This window comes from Rhinolophus sinicus, chromosome 2 (genome assembly GCF_057876585.1).
Source record: "Rhinolophus sinicus isolate RSI-liver-muscle chromosome 2, RSI-T2T, whole genome shotgun sequence".
Taxonomy (NCBI): Eukaryota; Metazoa; Chordata; class Mammalia; order Chiroptera; family Rhinolophidae; genus Rhinolophus; species Rhinolophus sinicus.
In genome coordinates this window covers 180,553,126-180,574,559 of record NC_142502.1, presented here as the reverse complement: position 1 = coordinate 180,574,559, position 21,434 = coordinate 180,553,126, and the positions used below count along the sequence as shown (strand labels likewise).

Below are 21,434 nucleotides of genomic sequence, written 5' to 3'. Positions count from 1 at the left end.
TGGTCACGTTTCACAAATGAAAAAGCCAAAATTCTGGGGCTCATGGGGACCCTTGCTGTCTCCCAGCCCATGTGGGGAGAGTGAAAATTGGATTTTGCTACCAAAAAAACAGGGCAGACAGCTGCTGAGCCTGGGGGGCCATGCAACCCGCCAGGACTCTTGCTATCTTCAATCTTAGCACAGCCAAGCCCACTTTTTTTGTTCTGTGTGAGCTCAGCTGTGCATGAAATTTCATAGTTTCCATAGATAAATCTGGTCAGCAAATATACCCAAGACTGAGAGAACAAAATAAGAATGAAGCTTTTTATCAATAATCCTAAACAAATTTTAAAAAGATAACAGCTCCTTCCAAAGTTACTTCAATTAAACAGCCTCACATCACAGCCTTTCTCAGACTGATGTTCATCAGTGAGCACTCACGTCACTAGAATTTGTTTACAAGGGAGGAAGAAATAACAGATACAGTGTGAGATTGCAAAATCCATTTCTTCTTGATAAACCCAGTGAGTTTCAAATGATCCAGCTTATGTAACAACAGGGCAATATGACAAACTCTCTGGTTTCCAAGAAGAAGGAAACTCAAGCATCTCATTTTTGTGTGGCAAGTCCACAAAAACACATGAACACACATGGATATATATATATACACACACAAATTATGAATACACAAACTACACATATAGTATTATGAAACATGTTGCAAACAAACCATATATATGTATATATATATGTATATATATATATATATGAATGAAGACACATATATATTGATATGCATATGCAACAGTATGCAAATGTACACATAGGAAGGTAAGCACAGACTAGAAGTACAGCATAAATACATAATATACCAATTTGAAGTTCTAAAAGAAGACAAGGAGAGAAGATGAAACATTAAAAATGGACTTGTGTAATCATTTTGTGATTAATTTCCAAACCATTAATGAATGCACAGATTGATATAACTGTTGATACAATATATTGATATAAGATTTGTTAAGCTCATATGAAGAATTTGAGGCAATTTCTTGATCTGATGTTGGCTACAGAAGTTATCTTCTTCAGCATTATGCAATCCTGACACCATTTTAATATGATAGCTTATTGTGCCAACAGAAGTTGAGGGATTGGTAAAAATAATGGAAGAGAGAGAGGTATAGGCTGGTGGCCACTGTCTGTGAGAGCTGGCATTTTAAGACCAGAACTTAGGAAAATCAAACTTTCAGGAAGCGTTTGCCCTATACTTTATGACGTATCGCAGTTGCTAGCCGTAGAAGAAAAATATGCAAACACCAATGTGTTTGATTGTCATCGTACGACTCCCATTCTGATGTGTACATGTGGGAGATGGATGAGCTCTGGAGAACATGACCACTATTTACCCATATTAAAAAGCAGTTGTCAAGTCCTCTATGATAAACTACAGTTATAAAAATAGTTCAGGTTTTACCTAATCTGCAGAAGACAGTGAAGATAAATGGCATTCATCTTGACCCTACTGTGCATCCAGAACTGTTCTAGGAACTTTCATATGTTATCTTATAATATTGTTGAGAACTAATTTCCATACTCATACAGAGTTCTCGTTTGAAATAGAATTCAATATAAACCCAGGTAAAAGAAAAATTCAAATTGGCTACTCTCCTCCCAAACTGTATATGGACTCTTCAAAACACAATGAATGAGGTGGATTTTTATAGTCATCAGAATAAGTTTTATTTTTATTATTTTTTAAGTAAACATGCCTTTACTTAGAGCATCTTTTAGAGTAAACTAGAGGTAAGAAATATAGAGAATGTGTATCTATCTGTTTGGCTTATACGTATCTGTAGGAATTTTGAGTTTCAGCTTGAGGGAAACTAGTCTTGGCCTATTGAGAATATCCAGGTTCTCAAAATATGGGCAAAGGCCATAATGCAGCCTGTCTATCCTGCTAAGATTCCCACTCCTCTCTACTCTCCATACAGCTCTGGGTAGTCACATGCTTCTTCTAGAAGGATGAAATTAATGGCAGATGATTTAGGAAGTTATTAGCATTTGGGAGTTAATAAAATATTTATGAAAACCTGTTGGAGTGACAATTGGCCCAGGATAACATCTAGTCTGAAAGGATAGAGAAATGTGCCAAATTACTAATCAAATTTCTTCGGATTCAACCAAAGACTTCTGTTTTAATTCACGTTACTCTCGGGACTCTAGGAGCCATGATTAAATGAGAGGGCAGGAGTCCAATTTAGTGTAATAATTATTCCATAGAAGACAAGCAAGGAGACTAAAATAATCCCAAAATACTCCAGAGGACAAATGTTGAGCAAAACCATGAGAAAGATGATGTGTCAAAAAATGCTCAATCCACAGAGAGACACTAAGTGGGAGAAGACAAAGGAAACAGAAGACTCTGTCCAGCCTGTTAGGAAGCTTTTGGTGCAGTTGCAGAGAAGCAGCAGAAAGTATCCCAGGCAATTAGTATATGCTCTAGAAGTTCTGGGTACCAGGGGAGAAATCCTAAGTGGGCTGGGAAGGTTTCCTGGAGGACGTAAAAATGGAACAGAGCAATAGATTGATTAGGGAGAGGTAAGCAGAGCCTAGAATGGTCCTAAAATAGTGAGGGGCCATTTTGACTGATCCAATACCAGCTTGGGAGTGCTTGAAAATACAAAAATAATAGATATTGTGCACAAGTTACGCACCAATTGTATATCAGGCACTGCTATGTTTGTTTTCATATAATATGTTACACAATCCTCACAACAACTCTATGAGAACACATATCATTAGTCTTATGACATATTGAGAACATTACGTTTGAACTGTGGAACTAGCCACACATCACACATCCATTTCTGATTTGTGCACATTAAGAGGATTATAACAACTAGATTTAAAAAAAACAAAAACAATCAGAGCTCTTTAGAGGTGGAATGTATTAGCCAAAACCTTTGGCCGTTGGGAACATCCAAAGAAATAGGTGGAGAGCTCCAGTTGGGAGCCTTCCTGTACCAGAGAGATTTTGAAATGGAAGAGTTAAGACCATTAACTATTATAAGGTTCCACAGCAATAGAATCTGCTAACTAATAAATGCAAGGTGGGCTTTGTCCTCAGCCCTGGCGTGAATATCCCCCAGAGGATACAACCTCTCCTCACTGGTGTTCCAAGGGCCATTTCTCTGAAAACTGCCGGTGCGGTGCAAATTGCATTTATAAATTCCACCTCCAGGTAGCTTGTGCTTAATTTGCCTACAGACCTTAAATCTGGCAGCATTTTATGAGCTGAGACTCTATGTAAGTATAATTAAGAGATACTTTACAATTTTAGGTCTAAATGATAGCTTAAGGGCAGAGTAATTTTTTTTAAGATAAAGAACAGAAAGTGCAAATTAAAAAAAAAATTACCTTTCATCTGATATAAAGAAACGCATGATAAAGTGAAAAATTTTGGAAACACAGAAAACTAGAGATGCTAAAATAACAATGATCCTTAAACTCAACACGCATAGATAAGCATGCTTAGCAATTCAGCATAGTCCCAACAATTCAACAAATTCCTTCCAGCTCTTTTTTCTATGGTTGAAATAGTATTTCCTAGACAGGAGTTCTCACATCCTTTGATCTCAGAACCATTTTACATCTTTAAAATTCTTGAATAGTCCAAAGAATTTTGTTTGTGTGTTTTGTGATTGATATTTATTATTGGATATTAAGCTTGAGAAACAAATTAAATATCTATTGGTTTAAAATTTCAATACTAAACTCATTACGTTACTTAACATAATGACATATTTTAGTAAAATAACAATATTTTTCCAACACAAACATTTTGTTAAAAATATCATTGTTTTACAAATTTTTGTAATGTCTGACTTAATTGAAAACAGCTGGATGTTCTCATCTGCTTCTGCGTTCAACCTGTTGTGATATATTGTTTTGGCTGAAATATATGAAGATAATCCAGCTTCATACAGGTATGAAATTAGAAAAAGAAGGAACATTTTACCAGCTTTTCCAGATAATTGTTATGTGTCCTATATCCTCTGGAAAATTCCACTGTACGTTCATGAAAGAAGGAGAGTGAAATGTCAAATAATATGCTAGCATTATTATGAAAGTAGTTTTAACTTCACGGATTCCTTAAAAGAGCCTTGGGGACCTCCGGCAATCCACATTCCAGACTTTGGGAATCCCCAGTACATATATATTCCGTGTTTGTCATTCAACAGTATCAAGTCACGTTTGACTTCTGCAATTACAAGAGGTGCTCAAAGTGGTTACCATCAGCGTCCAGATACTTCTGATGATGGTGAAACTACTGCTTGAGCACCGCTCACCAAAGTGTCCACTTGTATACATTTTGTTGGCACCCCCGGTATATTAATTCTTTTCATACTGATGAGGTTGACTATGCTCATGCTTATTAACCACCAATGCATATCCTGTATGTGTAAATATTATGCAGTGGGCTTCCTGACATTAGGGTTCACCATCCGTTCCGTCCCTGTGAAAGGCGTTTATAAATCTGATCAAATACTGCAACAATTTCCCTTAATAATATAATATTGAAAGCCGGGCTCTGTGTGTATTAGTTTGGTAAGGCTGCTGTAACGAAGTCCCGCAATCTGGGTGGCTTATATAACACGATTCTGGAGAACAGAACTCTGAAATCATGGTGTGGGCAAGGTTGGTTTCCTCTGAGGGACGTTAAGGGGGAATCGGACCTTTGCCTCATCTTAGGTGGTTCCCTGGCAATCTTTGGCATTCCTTGGCTTATACAAGCATCACCCCTCCTCTGTCTTAATGTTCACATGGCATTTTCCCGAGTGTGTGTGTGTGTGTGTGTGTGTGTCCAAGTTCTCCCTTTTTGTAAGGACACCAGTCATATTGGATTAACAGCCCACCCTACTCCAGCATGACCTTATCCTGACATAACTAATTACACCTGCAATCACCTTATTTCCAAATAAGTTCATATTCTGAGGCCCTGGGGGTTAGGACTTCCATGTCAGAATTTTGGAGGGACACATTCAATCTGTAACAGTATTCCTTACAGACTGACACATCTGATGCAGCATAAAATTCAAAGATTCACATTGCACCCTAGTACCTTCCCCCACTGATGTCTTCCAGTGTCCTATCGAGTTGGGCACAAGAGTAACATCATGTTTGTGGTCACCATCATCATCAGTGGCATCCATTATACTTCTCCAGAATGTGACTGATGGCAAAGTGCTACTGTGTGTGCTTGGCCTCCTTTGACCTTCTCAGCTCTTTAAGGAAGGCAGGCCTGAGGTGATAATACCCATTTTAAAGGAATCCAAGGCTCAGATAGATTGCGCTGCCCCCCATCCCTGTGAAAGACCAGCACCCCACCTTGTGTTTGGATCAGAGCCAGCGAGGGCAGCTTGAGTGAGACAGCTGTAGGTGAGAGCCAGCCAAAATGTTCTTTGATGAACCAAAAACACACATAGCACAGAGAACAGGGAATTAATTAACACAAGGATGATGAGTTGTAGCTTAAGAAAATTCAGTTTCCTAGAACAACTGTTTCTAATCTTTTCAGAGGATAGTTGCAATTTTTCTACATGTTTTGCCATCGTTGTTCTCATCTTACTCTTTGTGGTTAGGAGTTACTTTGCAAGCTTTATAGTCAGGTAGTTATAACCCTCTGAGGGTCTCATTTCTCGTTAATTCCCAGTGAATATAAGATAAAGATCTGTAAGCAAATAATCAGAGGCAATATTTGCTCTTACGTAAGACCTTAGCTCCATCAGGCTGGCGTCTAATAGCACTATTGGCTTATTGTATTGCTATGGTCACAGAAATGTAGACATTCTATTAATTCCACCCAGTGTTTGATCATATAGAGAAAGAAAATGCCAACTATGTTTTCATTTTCTAGTAAAAAAAAAATAAAACAACTTCTCATCTCTACAATTGTCACATTCATTTGCAATACCAAGATCAGTCAACATTGAAAGCTTATAACTTTTTATTCTAACCACAGAATCAACTAGTGGTGAATCCATCAGAAAATATGCAAAAGGCAGTTCCTCACAGCAACATTGAGATAGCCAAAAGAGAGCCCCGCTGTCCACTGATAGAGCGATGGATAAACACATTGTGATATGCTCATTTCATTACTGGTACAGAGCAGTGAAATGAGCTGAATCTCTGAAACAATATACCGGCTGAGAAAAGCCAGCCTTAGGAGAATGCGTACAATATGAATCTGGTTTTATAAGATTCAAAAATTAGAAACCTCGAGAATATATTGTTCATGAATACATCCTGATGTGGTCAAACTATAAAAGCAAGCAGGACAATGACAGACAGAGTTCAGGAGTGTGTTTTTCTGTGTAGCGAGGGCAGGGGGCGATGAGATAGGAAGACCCTCAGGAGCATCCAATGTGCTCCTGGTAGATCTGACACGTGGGCCCTTTCTCGGCTACAAAGGAAGAAGGAAGCAGATAAAGGGCGGCGATTTGAATCAGAGGTCAGTATTCACAGCGTGCCTACTATCTTATCTGTCTCTACTCTGCTCAGCACATTCGGAGTAGGCTGAGAGAAGGCAGAAATCAATCCGGCCCAGTTCTAACCCTTGTGGAGCTTAATGAAGCCATGCGGGAGACAATATTCACCTCAAGAAATAACCAAGGGCTTAAAGGCAATCTGTGCTTCTTCGTTGTGTGTCTGGGTTCTCGTAACATCCCGATTAATACAGAAAAACCAGTGTGTCTACCTGGGATTCATCTAAAATATCACTCTGAAAGTGCATTTTCTAAGAGTCTCTAATGATGAGAATTGTAACACAACAAAAACTCTTCCATCATGCCCCCAGTGCTTGTAACATACACTGACCTCTGTACCTTAGGCCACAAGGCCATGCACAGTCTGGTTCCTGAGTCACCACGGTTGCTCTCCCAGCTCCATTAGATGCCCACCTCTGGTACCCGACCCCAGACCATTTGCTACTGCTCGCACATCTCCAAATTTGGCAAACCTGTTCATTCTTCCTGGTCTCTGCACGTGCTGTTCTGTCTGGAATGCAGTACTGCTTTCAGCGATCTGATTAATACCACCTGCTCCTTGATGCTCAGTGCAGGAAGCCTGTCCTTACCCTTAACCTTGGGTAAATACCTTTACCTGTCCCTCTGAGGAATCCTGCATTTGCCTTATCAACAGCACATACCTACCACCATGGTAAGTAATTGCCTGTTGCTTTTCTCTATCCCTGATAGCTCTTTGAGCTCCCTGAGATGTGTGACTTTCAGGGTTTTACGTAAGAAATAATATTAGTAACCCGTAAAACCAAAATGCCATGAGGCAGTTTTGCAAATATAAGTGAGTGATTCTTTTAAGTATAGGGGTTTATAGGGTAGGATGTACATCTTCCTGGAGGAAGAAGAAGTTGAACTGGCCTTTGAAGGGTGGACATGGCTAAGTGAAAGAAAGGCGATCGCATCCCTAAAGGGCAACAATGTAAGAAAAAGTATAGAGGGAAGAATTTGGAAGTTATCTTGGCAACAACAAAAGCTTCCGATTAAGTTGAAAGCTCATATTATTGTGGGGATAACTTGGGAAAAGAAAATTAGACTAAAGTAGGACAACAGTTGGGAATTAATCCTGCATGAAATGGGAAGGACGTTGAAAGACTTAGGTCATCAGTGCGATCTGATGAAACTCTTAAGTCAATATTGAGTGAACAAGAGTATAATGATTCAAAATCGAAACTGGAAATGTCAAATCTAAACTTGTCTTGCCGCCCGACTACAAACACATAATAAGTGCTAAACAGCACCTGCCTTAGTCTTCCTCAAGGAGGATTTGGCAAATGGGAGGCAACAGGAGAGACTGACTCATTCCAATTACTCTTTTGAAAATGAAAGAGGTAGAGGAAGGAAACCCACTTAGGTGCTCAGGGAAATTGTGAAGTGCCTGCCAGGCTACAATAATTATATGGCAGGCTTTTGTGAGCTGTGATGGAGGGCTGGCTAGGTAAGGAAAAAAACCCAAAACCTCAGCAAAGTAAAATGTTTTCCTCCACTTAACAGTTTTGGAAATAGACTGTGTGGTGATGGTATTTTTATGCTCAGAGCTAGTTTCCACAGAGGAAGAAATATCCTGAGGAGGGGCCATCTCCCCTAGATTAACTGGAGAAGCAACCGACCTCTCGCTAATCCTCTTAGGTCCTCTCGGTCTCCATCTTTCATGGTTGCTGCTCTAGTATCAACCTTAGTAAAACTAAGGTTTTGCTTAGTGTAAAACCAAGTCAAAGAATTATTTGGGAGCTGGGGGTGTGGGTTTCTGCCATGGAGGGCAACCCTGTTTAGAGTTTAAGGAAACGCAAGATGGCACCCTTTTCTGACAACAAAATATTCTTTTCATTACTGGACTGAAGCTGATGCTCGAGAATGTGGCTTAGGTGTGCTGTGACAATGAGCTGTAGGAAAACTCTAGACCTCCTCACATTGGGTCCTGGACTTTACATTTTATAGCATGGAGAAGGGCAGACCGTGTCCACAATGAACGTAGTAAGTTTTCAAGGAGAAAAGGGAAGACAAGGGACTTCACTTCTTATTCCCAGTTTCTTCTACCAAACTGACAATTGAGCAAAGTCACACTTCCTCCCTGGGGGATGAGTGATTCAATAAAAGTAGAGAGACTGGGAGACTTAGACTATCGGAGCTCCCTCTAATAGGAAGAACCTATGACTGGAAAGGTGTGAGCCTACCTACAACTTTCTGAAATGTCAGAGTTCTCTGTATAGCTGGGGGAAGCCATTGTAATAGCCAGACGCATAAATCCAGAGACCTTGTGGGTCTCATTGAATCTGATTTGTAAGTAGGAAGTTGGAAGGGTACAGAGGGGTGAGAGAGGTCAACTGTATTAAGGGAGGTCAGGGAAAGTTTTATAGAGCAGATGACATTTGATGTTCAGCCCTAAAATAGTGAAGTGAACATTCTTGACAAACTGTACAAAGGCGTGGGTTTTGAAATGGTGTGAGATGTCTGGGAAATTAAGTATCCTACATAAACCTGGGGTAGTGAGGGGAAAAAAGATGACGTTATCTAGGTGCACAGGTGGGCCCAAAAAGAGGGGCTTTGTTTTCAGGAGATAATCTTGTTCTGTAAAAAATGAGGGAACCACGGTGGGGTGTAAAGCCTAGTTGCTCCCCGAGGTTCTCTGATGCTTCAGTGACCCATAAACCCTGAGCTTCTGTTTGTTTCCATCTTCAGCACAGCTTAGCTTCCACTCCGGTGATCACTGGAAGGCCGTTGATTTTGATATCGGTTGATCGCCTCAGGTCTTATTTGACGGTGCACAACACACTTTCTTATAATTCAATTGAATTGTCTGAACTTTCACTAATAATTGAGTGAGGATGGGGGAGACCTGAGGATGATGAAGCATGACCCTTATTTTACGGAGCACCTTTGACTGTGCAGGAAGACAGGTGTGTACAAAACAAACTCTAGAACAAATCCAATATAAGGCTCTAAAAGAGGGACACATTAATTACTTTGGGAGTGCAGAAAGAAACGAAACAAAACACTTAATTCTAGTTAAGGAGGACTACACGGAACAAAGAACCACAGGAATAAGAGGGGCAGTTTTATCCTCCAGATTATTATAGTAAGCCTCTTACCAAGCCCAGCTCATTTTGGCAAATTTCTTCATCTCTGGAGGTAGATTCTCTCTATAAGGATCCACATTCTTTCTTGAAATTTCATTCCACTGCGTTATTCCTGCCCAGTTTATCAGATGTGCTTGATGATATATTGGCACCCTAATCTTAGCACTGTCAGAGTTATTTTCCTGGGAGGCTCTCCAGCAACTGTGTTAGCAGTGGATAGCAGGAGTGTGGACGTCACGTAATTCACATGCCTTTTTCTCCTTAGTCCAATAGCATGTCATGTTTATTGTAGAGATTTTAGAAAGTGCGGTCAAACAATAGGAAGAAAATGAGTATCGCTGGTAATTTTACTGCCCGGGTATAAATGCAGTTACCATTTGCTGAGTGGCACTTCTATTTATGTTGTGACTAGTCTGTGCCTGGCATTGTGCTAAGTGCTGGCAATAAAAGCAGAACAAGAGCCCCTGCCTTCCCATATGTTGTCTGATAACCTATTGTCTCCTGCATGTGATTTCATAAACCCTATTTCCCTTTATTCTTTATTGAAGATGGCAAACAGTTTTCTAATATTTTCTCTTGGATTCTGAATTAAATCACATTCAGACATATGCCTTTGTCAGAATTTTCCAGATGTCTTTCTTTTCCCTGCATGGCAGCACTTTTCTCCTAGACTTTATTCTCCCTCTTTATTTGCTCCCAGCCAGTGATTCAGCTGGCTGTCACCCTCAGTGTTTGTCAACAAACAAGGTGAATGAACTGTCTTCAGCGCTCTCCTGCCCACCTGGGTGACGTTTTGAGTCTTTCCCTCCTGTCTACTGTTGGCAGATGTGACCCCGCCTCTTCTAATACTCAGCAGACATTTGCTCAATGTGCTAGTCTGTGGAGGTGATAGCCTTCCCTGCCCCCGGTAACAGGTGCACTGACCTCTGAGTTACTGGGTAAGGGGGTTCGGTTGGGGCGGGACTATAATTGTCAGCAGGCACAGTTCCCAGGATGGCCCTTTCCAGTCTGCATGCACGGCTTTCCTTGTGGAGCCTAGAATGGACTGTGACGAAGCAACCCCCACCCCCCTTCTAGTTGTATTCTGAGAGTTGCTGTCTATAGATGTGAAAATGACAGCAAGTGACAGTTGCTTCCTCACGAATCAGCACCCAAAAGCAAGACGGGCAGCTGCTCAGCTCTTGGACTGGTACAAACACTGTGTAGTCTTCGAATCTGGGGGTAGATTATGGGAGAAGTAAAAATGTCTTTCTTTCGCTAGGTAACCTTTCTTTCGTAAAATGAAGCCTGCGTAGGTTTTTCTCTATGTGGGTTAAAACCCATTAGAGGTAGTAGAAATGTCTCTCATTTGTGACATAAGGTTGTCAGTCCATCTTAATAGTCTCTGTGGTTATTTTCAGTTTCTTCCTTTCTCCGTCTTCATTCATATTTTAACTGGAAGTGGGGAGAGACAGCCTTACTGTGCTGTAGGAGCACATCTAGCTTCCCATTAATAACAACAGTTGCTGATTGAACACTTACTTGCTTGATTGAACACTTATTTTTCCAATTGCTTTACTTGCGTTATCAGTTTGATTCTAATCCTACAAGGTAACTAGTATTATGTCCATCTTACAGATCAAAAACCCAAGGCAGAGAGGCCATTAAAGGATTTGCCCAAAGGACGTTGAACTTGGAAGATGCACAGCCTAGGACTCTCTCACAGGAAAGCCTTTGCCATTTCCCCAGTCTCTTGACATCTTTAAGGTTAATTATCATGTTGGGTTATCTTGGAGCACCCTCTAGAAATAAGTTGGGACTAAGCTCATGCAGAGTTTCCACTGATGCTGCCATTGATGTATTGCAAGTAAAAGATAACAACAGTCTGGTACTTTAATACCATTTCCCTTCCCCGCCCTCCCTCCCTTCCTCTCTTCCTTCCCTGCTTCCTTCCTTTCTTCCATCTTTCTACTCTCCTACTCACCATCATCCCTTTTATTCTAGGTTGTCATGCTACGAGTCCACGAATCCATATTACTACTTTCTACGTGCATAAAATCCCCAGCACAGTGGGGTTGATTGGAAATACATGGGTTCAAAAGCACTGAAGTAAAAATGCCTTCTCTGCCACATGAAAATGGACTGCAGACCTACTCACAACCAGCACAACCAGCAGTAACTAACTGATGCAGATTTCACGTGCTGGAGGGAACAAGGAGATAGGTAATTTCCAAGAAAGAACAGAACAGCTGCAAAGCTTTCATACACAGCACCTGAGCTCTCTGGTCTCAACAGGAGAACGTGTCTGGCTCTCAGGACGCACTGTTAGCTCCACACCCCCACCCCCTTCCAGGTCTCTTGAGGCGCAATGGAGTAGAACCTCCCAGGGAGGGCACTGACAGGTAGATTGAGAAGGTGTGGGATTACTCAGACTGCAGGCCTTCCTTCCATATTCAACAGGTGTGGGTGGTGAATTCCATACACTTACATCACAAATATAAATACTACCCATTTCCACTGGTAATTTCACTGATTTTAAACGGCATAAACAGCAGTGCTCGGTTTGGACTAATGTCTATCTATAAATATTTTAGATCCATTGATAAACCTATCCCCGCACCTGAGCAAGTTATATGTGACCAAAAGGAAAACTTGACTGATTTGTAAATGATTTCATTTTTCTGCAAATGGTCCTTAAGATTTATTTGTACTCTCAATATTTATACATTCACAGCAAGACCAGCTCCTCCACAAGTCGTCCCTTTTTCTGCATAAATATACGCATATATACTTTACATCACTCACATTGCCTACAAGTACAAATACCTGTATAGATATATTCTCATAAAAGATATTCAGAAACTTTGGCTCACTACCCATCATTATGAGTGCCCACTATTGGTCTTGACTGAGCAGACGGGGGTCTGTCTACACATGAATTCACAGTGACACTCACAAGAGTTCCCTTAGTGAATCTGTCATTATCTGTCCCATAAGAAAATCAGATTGTCATACCTGATAGCTGAAATGTATAGCAGTATCTGTCAGAAATCCAAAGCTACTGCCCTCAAATACACCTTCCAGGAAAACAAAGACATTCAATCCTAGTAGCCACCTGGAAAACAAGAAGGGCTGTAGGTAGTGTAGGTAGTTTCTTAGGCAAAAGTACTTCCTCACTAATGAGTTTCAAGACAGTTACAGCGTGTGACACATAAAGGTAACCAATATCTTAGAGAAACTCTCTATTTTGAAATAGCTAATTATTCAGATATAATTCACATACCACAAAATTCACTTATTTTAAATATACAGTTGAATGTTTTTTAGTGTATTTACAGAGTTATACACCCATCACCACTATCTGATTTTAGGATATTTTAATCACCCCAGAAGAAACTCACAGCCATTAGAGTATCATGTTTCCCCAAAAATAAGACCTAAGTGGAAAATAAGCCCTAGCATGATTTTTCAGGATGACATCCCCTGAACATAAGCCCTAATGCATCTTTTGAAGAAAAACTTAATATAAGACCCGGTTTTATTTTCAGGGAAACACAGTAGTAACCATTTCTCATTTCTGATACATCCCAACAGCCCCAAGCAACACCTAAGCTACTTTTTGTCTTTATGATTTGCATATTTGAGGCATTTTATATACATGGAATGATATAATACATGGTCTTTCTTGACTGACTTAGCACAATGTTTAAAAGATTAATCCATGTTGCACCATGTACTAGTACTTTATTTTTTATCACCAAATAATATTCTATTATATTGATATACCATACTTTATCGTCATTTGGGTAGTTTCCACTTTGGGGTTATTATGAATAATATTTCTATGAAAATCCATGAACAAGTTTTCTGTACAAATATGATTTCTGTTCTCTTGGATATATAAATATATATAAATATATATATATATATATAGATAGATAGATAGATAGATAGATAGATAGATAGATAGATAGATGAGAGAGAGAGAGAGAGAGAGAGAGAGAGAGAGAGAGAGAGAGAAATTGCTCAATCACTTAGTCACTGTATTTAACATCTTGAGGAATCACCTAATTCTTTTCCAAAGAATCATTTTACATTCCCACCAACAATGAATATGGATTATAATTTCTCCACATCATAACTAATACTTGTTATTATGCCTTTTTAAAATTATAGCCAACCTACTGTTTTTGAAATAATATTTCATTGTGCTTTTGATTTATATTTACCCAATGAATAATAAATAATAAATAATAATAATGTTGAGCATGTTTTTGTGTATTGGCCATTTGTATATCTTTTTTGGAGAAACATCTATTCAAATTTTTTGTCCACTTTTGAATTGGGTTATTTGTCATTTTATTGTTAATTTGTAGGAGTTCATTATATATTCTGGATACTAGTCTCCTGTGAAACATATGACTTGCAAATATTTTCTCCCATTCTGTGGTTTTCTTTTCATTTTTTATGTCCTTAAAGGACAAAGTTTTTAAAATTTTGATAAAGTCCAATTTATCTAGTTTTTCTTTTGCTTCTTGTGATTTTAGTGTCCTATCTAAGAAAATATTGGCTAAGCCAAGGTCACAAAGATTTACTCCTGTATTTTATTGTAGGCAATCTATTGTTTTAGCTTTTAAATTTAGGTCTATGATCCATTTTGAGTTATGTGAAGTAGGGTCAAAAATTTATTCTTTTGTGAGGAAGCAATAAATTCAAATCTTGCACTGACAAAATTTAACAGGTGTCTGGCTTATATTGATTTGGCAGGTTTAGATTTTCTACCAGTTGTGAAAATGGGACTCATGAACTAATTTGAATTATAGTAAAATGAAAGTCCTGAAGCTTCATATCTGACTTGTGGGACAGTGCAATTTATATCTGCTGGATGAGTATGGAAGAGGTGAGGCAAATTTCAACAGTGCTGCTTAAGAAAGGAGCCAGTGATCCAAGATGGCAGAGTAGATAAACACTGTGCCTGCATCCTTCCATGAGCACGTTAAAATTACAACTAAATTATAGAACAATCAACCTGGAGAACCATCTGAAATCTGGAAGAACAGAAGTTTTATAACTAGGGATATCAAGAAGAAGCCATGTTGAGACTCATAGGAAGGGAGGAGACGCAGAATGGGCCCCAAACCTCAGTGTGGCGGTTGAGAATCAGGAGGAATATCTTGGCCATGGAAGTTCCCCCCCGAGAAGTGAGAGACCCCAGCCTCATACCAGCTTCCCCAGCCCAGAATACTGGTTCCGGAAAGAGGAATCCACACAACATCTGGATGTGAAAAAAGGGGGATTCTGACCATCTGGGTAGGATGGAAGGCTGCAGGAAACCCAGGCATCTTCTTAAACAGCCCGCACACAGACTCTCTCACTCGCAGGCACTCACCTGGGGGCTCCAGTGGAATGACAGTGATTTGGAGAGCTTCAGAAGCATACGAGAAGCTGACTGAGGTGTGTGGCTTCAGAGCTAAGGCTGGAGGACAGTTGCCATTTTCCCTGTGTGGCGTCCTTCTATGCAACTGGCAGGTAGGCACCATATTGCCTGTGTTGAGCCCTCCCACACAGGCCAAATCTGAATCTGATTGGCCTCGTGAACTCTGCTGCTCCACCTGGCTGACTCCCTGAGACCCCGCCCCAACCAACTCACCCACCACCTGAGGCACTTTCTCCCAGAGCAGCCAGCCCCACACACATTGTACTCTTTCTTGAAAAACTATCAGAGTGTGCAGGACCCAGGTGGACAGCAGCTGGCCTCAGTCGGCTCAGAGACTTCTGAGTAGCAAAGAAATACGTCCCAAATGAAAGAAAAGGAGAAAACTCCCGAAACAGAACTAAACAAAATGGAGGCAAGCAACCTAACAGATACAGAGTTCAAAACAATGTATAGAAGGATGCTCAAAGAAATTAGAACTTCGACAAAGAGACAGCAAGCATTAAAAGGGACATTGAAACCATTAAAAACAAAGTCAGAAGTGAAGAATACAGTAACTGAAATGAGGAATACACTAGAAGGAATCACCAGCAGACTAGATGAAGCAGAGTATCAAATTAGCAGTTTGAAAGACAAGGTAGCAGAAAACACCCATTTGGAAAAACAAAAAGAAAGAATCCAAAAACATATGAGGATAGTTTAAGAGACCTCTGGGACAACATCAAGTGTAGCAACATTCACATCATAGGAGTACTAGAAGGAGAAAAGAGAAAGCAAGGGATTGAGAACCTATTTGAAGAAATAATGGCTGAAAACTTTCCTCATATGCTTATATGTTGAAATTTTAAAGCATACCAACGAAGTAATGGAAATATAACAACAAATGCATAATATCCAAAAAATTTGCAAAGTAATATATTAAAAAGATTCCAAGATTATAGAAATGAGAAATGAAAGCAAAAATGTCGGAATAAATAGGAAATAAAAGATCGAAATTAGTAAAGATAAAAGCAGAAAGTTAACAGAGAAAATATAAAAGTGATTTACAAAACCAAAAATGCTGGGTCTTTAAAAAACTAAAAAGGACATAATTAATGGTCTGTCAAAATTGATTTATAAAAAAAAGAGACGATAATGATAAACAATATTAAGAATTAAAAAGAAGTCTATAAGCTAACAAAATTTGAGATTAAAAGTTATTAAAAATAAGTGACAAAATTAAGAATTTTCTTAAACATTTTAAGTTATTCGTGATAACTTAAGAAGAGGTAGATGATACAGATCAAAACACTTAACAAATTGAAAACAATAGTAAAATATCTCTTGCTCAAAAACAATGAGGCCCATATTATTTACAAGGCAATGTTATTGAGTCTTCAGGAATAATTTCACTTATGCACTTTTCCCATTCTTGAGACTAGGGAAGTATTTTATATAAACTTACTATCAACACCTGACAAGGCAATAGGAAAAAGGAAAATGATTGACCAATTATTCATAAACACATCGGTATAAAAAGTGTATATGTTAACAGAAAGACTAAATATATCACAGAAATGCAAAGATTACCCAGTACCAGAATACTTTTTTTAAAAAGAATGTATGCTTATCTCAGTATATATAGAATATATAGAAGAATTATTGTATAAATAATTTATATTTTAAAATGCAGGCATTTGTACAAAAATAGAAGGACATTTCTTTCACAGGTAAAGGGTCTGCAGCGAAAATGCATAGAAAAATTATAGTTAGTGAAAAAAGTTTAGAAGCATTTCAATTAAAGTTGTAAAAAATATATGCCCACACATACTGTGATTATTCAATAAGATTTGAGAAGTCATAACCATTGATTGTGTGGGAGAGAAATGAGAACAAGGGTTTGAAAGAAAGAGACAAAATTGCTTTTGCCAGATATTATTTTCTACACAGAAAATTCAAGATTCCCCAGACAAAATATTATACTTAATAAGAATCTTCAGCTAGTTTTCTGAATAAAAGATTAAGAATAGAAATTCATTAGCATTTTTCATATCAGCAACAATCAATGTAAAATGATACTCAGTACTTGAAAGATATTCATAAGATCCTTCCTTCTTTTCTTCCCTCCCTCCCTCGCTCCCTCCCTCTCTCTTCCTTCTTCCTTCCTCTCTTCCTTTTCTTTATTAGTCTTTGTTCTCTGTTTTTGGTATTTTGTTTATTCTCCCCTCAGTCATTAACAGAAATGTCCCCTGAGTGAAGGTGAACCTTAGGGGGTAACAACAACTCCCATGCTTGGGAGGAGGGAAATCTCACAGGAGAGTGGGAATGGTGAAAGCAGCTGTAGTGGAGGCCCTCTCTGCACCCAAAGCTATGTTTCTCTTCCTTCAAGACCTTTCCTTGCTGGTCCTGCCTTCCTGTCAGTACATAGCAGTGCCTGGCAAGGAGTACATGTGAAGGAAATGGGAATTGAGTGAAAGCCCATGCAGCTTTCACTTCGACAATCCTCTACGTAATTCTGACATTATTCCTAACTCGGACATTACATTCCTAATGAGGATGAGCAGATGGAGGCTGGGAACACATTTCCTTAGGTGTTTAATTTATTCCTAATAACCACATTGCAGAGCTCTTGGGCAAAAATCAATTTCCTTTCTGTTTATCATCAAAACTCATGTTCTCCATTCAGTGTCTTAAAAATCACTAGAGCAGAAAGTTCATATCAATATCTCATTTTGATGAGAGAATCCAAACTACATAAAATCACTTCTGCCCCATGTATTTTTGAGAATTTTCTGTGAAGTAAAATTCTTTGGATTAAAAATACCTGTTGTGCAGAACATAACTACGGTAAGAAAAAAATTCAGGTTAAGGACAGAGGCTCATTCAGAATGCTAAAATGGCATTCAGTAAATATTTACCCGAAAATAAGTAGTTTTATATGTATTTTTCAAAATGTAAAATCTTACTATTGTGATCAAAGGAGATATAACATTTGTTGAAATTTTAGTCAACTATTGCTTTTAGCAATAGAAACAATACTGAAACAGAACGGAAATGGAAATAAAGCTCATTTAAACCCAATGAAATCGGAATAGGCATCTCTACTCTGAGTTTTACATCTAGGGGCCATTAAGCAGGGAATTGCAGTAGGAGCGAGAGGAGATACGAAGGATACGAGCTTTTTATCTAGAATTGCCTGTGGAATTGGGTGGTAAAGGGGATGCTGGTTCAGTCCAGTGTGGAGTAGTTACTGCTGAAACTCATCCACGTGCAATGTATCTCCAGATGCTGCTGGTAAAGATTCAGGGACACAGTCAGACTCAGAAGTCAGGTGGAGAAAAGAGAGAAACCACGTGGCGGTGATATTCAGACACACGGCAAGCCCCAGAGCGCCCCATCTGCAGGCTGCCCAGTCCCAGCTTCGGAATTAACTAGCATTTCAACTCCAGGGATCAAATCCGTGGTTTGGGGAGGCGTTGGCGAGGATAATGCAGGCTGTACTGTAAACTAGAATAGGAGGTAGGTTAAAAAACAAAAGAAAGCAAACAAACAAAACTTGGGCCCAGGAAAGCAACACTGGGCCCTCACCACACCTGGTACAAGGTAAGTCTTGAAAAAGGTAGCAGCCCACTTACCAGGTCTGTGGTCATGTATGTGATGTGGACTTGGAGTTACATATTAGATTGTGAGGCTGGAACGGATACATTGTTTTGGTTGAAAATGGTGTGGGATTAGGGAAAGCGTGGGGAGGGAGAGCCTCGTGGCGAGGAGCCAAACAGAGCCTGCCTCCGGTGGGGGCCGGTGCAAAGGTGTAGGTTAGCGAAGATCATGAGGGTGTGACTTTGTACAGAATCTAATGCTAGATTCATCAGCCCCACTGTTTCTGCACAATTTCCAAGCAATTATCAGATAATTTCCTTATTGACCTCCACATTTGGGAGCTGGCAGGTAGATTCTGTCTTGAGGAAAAAAATCCATTTCTGGAGGGATGAGGATATTTCATTACTGGTTGTTCAGTTCTGTTTCCACCCACTGAAGGGCAGGGGTAGATTCTGGCCTGAGGAAGAAGTGTGCAAAGAAAGGTATATCTGAGGTATCTGTGACTGAGTTAAATTACTCTCCAAATCTTAAAATGCCAGGTCCACCTCTTCTTTGGTGATTTCGTGGTAACAAACATTTATCTGCAGAAACAGAAATGAAATGTCAGAAGCAGCCGTCTTCAGCTATTTCTATTTTATGGATGAGTACCTTTCTATTTTATCACCTAGTAAAGAGGCCCACTTGCCTCCTAGTTTCATCACTTAAAAAAACATAGCGTTCTCTTGCCCCATATCATTTAAGCCCTTATGGAATGGCCTGAGAAATACCTCCCTTCTCCCCTGTTCCATATATGGCCCACAAACCAGGGACTTACTTGCAAAGGACACACTTTTGAATTTACCTGTGGGCATTAGACAACTGAGACTAGAAGCACATTTTGAAAGCCAGGAAACCTTATTCTCCTCTAACTGGCTCCCGTCGGCATTGCATAGCAAGGAGGTCTGCGTTTGCATGTTTGAAAACCTTAAAGGGCTGACCAGGAGCATTTTATGGAGTCTGGACGTTAGAGACGGGATGGGATGAATGAGCTGTGTGAGACCCAGGTGGTGAAACTTTCTTCAAATGAGGTCATAAGTTTGGCTGGTACACATCCCTGCCGAAGGAAGCTCCCTGAGGATTTTCTCCTTTCCCTTCACAGGGCCTTATCCAAGTGTAAGTGTGATTCAATTGGTAAGAAGTGATTTCATTTCCTTTCTCAGAATTGCCATTCAGAAACCGGGCAGTTGAAATTACTGCTTAACGCAGGGCTCCTCCAAAGGCATCACCCAGTGTCCGGAGTCCTTACTGAGCCCTTGCCACACCCCAGGCATTGAACGGAGCAAAGATCCTGTCCTCATGAAGCTTCTGTTCCACTTCTGGGGAACTTGAGGTTATAATCATTCCTCCCTTAACTTTATTGTCCAACAAAATATCTGGTTCACATTAAACCTTTGGCAATGATACTGAATGAAAATTTTCAGTATGTTGAGTTTAATAATCTGAAGAGCTCTCACAGTCAAATAACACTAGACGTGGAGGCAATTCAGAAAAACTTACTTTTTAGTGCACCACTGGCCTCCGTAGAGAGAAAGAGAAATCTCCAAAGGTTAAAAAAGAAACCACCAACCAACCAAAGAAAAACCACTTACAAGCTGGAACCAGAGCAGGAAGCTTGAGTGACATGCTAACAAGGGGACCAGTGATGAAGCCAGGAGGGTAGGACTTTCACAGTCCACGTCTCCAACCACCAGCAGGGCCCCCTGCGTTGAGCCACTTTCCTCCACATGAACTAACAGGAGCCCAGGTTAGTAGCAAGCCCTGGACATGGACGCGTGTCTCCTAACACAGTATATACCTAGACTTGTTTCTGTTTTAAACCTCATCCAGCGATTTCTTTTCACTGGCCAGCGTAACTCATTTGAATGTACAGGGATTGATATATTGGGACTTACTTCAAAATTTGGCTCTCATTTCTGTTGTCTTACTGATTCTATATCTCGTGTGTCTCCTTTTAGACATTATTTATTATTTTCATGTGTTATTTCTTGCATCCTACCCACTACAATTTAGAATTTATATAGTTACTTTTGGGATTTTACCAAGCAGTCACACACAGTATGGACAAATGTTAGAAACATAATGCTCAAACAAACAAACAAACAAACAAACAAAAACAAACAGAAAAACACGATTCCACTTGTAGAAAGTTCAAAATAACCAACACTAAACAATATATTCTTTATATATATAGTTTTATTTTTTATTCTTTATATATAGTTTTCTTATATATATAATATATATATAATTATAATTATATATATATATATATATATATATATATATATATATATATATATATATATATATAAAATAAAACTATTTGAAAAGTAAAGGTAACCTGAGGATGAGAAACACAAAATTCACAGTAGCAATTTCATATGGACAGGAGCAGGGAATAGCATAGAGAAGAAACACAGAGGTAGTTTCTAGAATAATTGCAACATTCTATGCCTTTCAATGTTGATATATCCACAAGTGTTTGTCAAAATATTTTGCTTTGTAGGTGACATTTATACTATATATGTATCAATGTATCAAAAGCTTTCAGATATTTTTAATAAATGTTGGAGCATAAGGATAAAATATTTGGAATACACAACCCTCAGAACTGCACCATACTGCACAGCCTGCTTTGGTAAAACAGAAAAAGCTATGCATTTTGCAGAATTCTATAAACATTAAACATCACATTCAATGTTTATAAAAATTCTATCATAGAGTAGTTGTTTCAAATACAAGAGATAGAAGGTAAATTGACTAATATAATCATATAGT

At 39.2% G+C, this 21,434-nt stretch overlaps 2 long non-coding RNA genes across 3 annotated transcripts in view; one reads left to right on the top strand and one right to left on the bottom strand.

Annotated features, from left to right (window-relative positions):
- LOC141571505 (uncharacterized) overlaps positions 1 to 13,494 on the top strand; it is a 33,985-nt gene extending 20,491 nt beyond the window's left edge. The window contains exons 1-3 of one of the 2 annotated variants that reach the window (XR_012496250.2): positions 3,749 to 7,194; positions 11,246 to 11,374; positions 11,612 to 13,494. This is a non-coding gene — a long non-coding RNA (uncharacterized LOC141571505). Of the gene's footprint in view, positions 1 to 3,748; positions 7,195 to 11,245; positions 11,375 to 11,611 lie in introns of those variants that run through there. The other variant, XR_016020502.1, reaches the window with a different exon arrangement.
- Positions 12,622 to 21,434, bottom strand: part of LOC148758965 (uncharacterized) — a 31,808-nt gene continuing 22,995 nt past the window's right edge. Inside the window, exon 4 of the long non-coding RNA XR_016020503.1 lies at positions 12,622 to 12,722. This is a non-coding gene — a long non-coding RNA (uncharacterized LOC148758965). The remainder of the gene's footprint in view (positions 12,723 to 21,434) is intronic.